Source organism: Propithecus coquereli, unplaced genomic scaffold (assembly GCF_000956105.1).
Source record: "Propithecus coquereli isolate 6110/MARCELLA unplaced genomic scaffold, Pcoq_1.0 Scaffold27, whole genome shotgun sequence".
NCBI classification, from domain to species: Eukaryota; Metazoa; Chordata; class Mammalia; order Primates; family Indriidae; genus Propithecus; species Propithecus coquereli.
Genome location: NW_012148285.1, coordinates 13,267,951 through 13,269,394, shown reverse-complemented (window position 1 = coordinate 13,269,394; position 1,444 = coordinate 13,267,951).

Below are 1,444 nucleotides of genomic sequence, written 5' to 3'. Positions count from 1 at the left end.
AGAGAGAAAGGGATACTTCTAAATTTTAAAACAATACTTCTATAGCAACCCTGGGAGATCTAAGCATAGAAATTCACTGCACGCTGTACGTTAGAGATGATACAGAAGAGATGTTTCTACATCTTAAAAAGAAGAGAAACAGTTCCAGCCCTGGACAGGTGTTGGAAAGCTGAAGGGAGAAATCACAGAAGAGAGAAATTTTGAAGGGAAGAAAGAAAGATGAAGATACTTCTGGGTCCCTCAAGTCGAAGATTGAAAGCCCAAATGGTGTGAAAGAAACCAGAAATCTAAGAAGCATCCCCTTGCAGCATGTCCCTAAGCTGGTATGGAATGGTCCTGGTCAGGTGCCATGGCTGAGGGACCTCCCTGAGTCCCACCTACTGCAGCCTGGTGCTGAAAACAGGGCTGTCGCATGCAGCCACATAGGCTGTGCCCTGCACAACACCAGACTCCACCACAAAGACCAAGAGTCAGCAAACTTTTTCCTCAAAGGGCTAGATAGTAAATATTTCAGCCTTGTGGGCTATATAATATCTGCCACAACTATCAACTCTGCTGCTGCAGCACAAAAACAGCCATAGACAATATGTAACTGTGTGGGTGTAGCTCTGTTTCAATAAAACTTTATTTATAAAGTCAGGTGACAAGCAACACTGGGCCCACGGGTTATAGTTTGCAGACCCTTGTCATAGATTATGATGTTATAGTGTCCCTGACACAACCATCCTGCAGAAAAACCTGGCAAGATTCCCTGCTTCCTTCCTTCCAGAGGGACCCAGAATTTCTGAGAGAACAGAGAAGGCAGAAGAGCCCTGGCTTAGGATGAGCAGATCAGATCACAGAGTGAAGTAACCTCAGGCCAGAGCCAACGGCAGAGATCTGCGATTTCAGCAGCAGCAATCAGAAACATGCTCGACAAATATCAGGAAGGAGCACTCACTCTACAGCGGACACCAGTGCAGGGCACCAAGGGTCAAGTTGAGACTCAGAATCCCACAGTGGAGGTGGGAAAGGACAGTGTTCAACACATGGACAGAGACCATTTCGCCTTCTCTTTGAAACACCTGAACTTTATGAACCCGGAGGTGGAGGAGAAAGAGTCCTAGAGAGAGGAAATAAACAACCCTGAGAGAGAATTTGAATGGTGATGGATTCTTTGCCAAGATTTCGTTAACAAAAATGATGTTAAACCAGTTTTTCTTGCATACCTGTCCCAGGCAATAGCAAGGACCAAGACTCAGAGCAAGATGAGATCAGTTATGGAAAATAAAGTAATTTACACGGATCCCTTGTTCATCTGAAGTCTACCGAGGAAATTCCAAACTTCCCGCATGCAGGGACCGCAGTGCAGCACATTCCTGCCTGGCAAGGCTAGAATTGTGGCCTGTGCATGCAAGACCAATGCTTTTTCCTTCTCTTCAATTTTTTTTATTATCTTAAAATA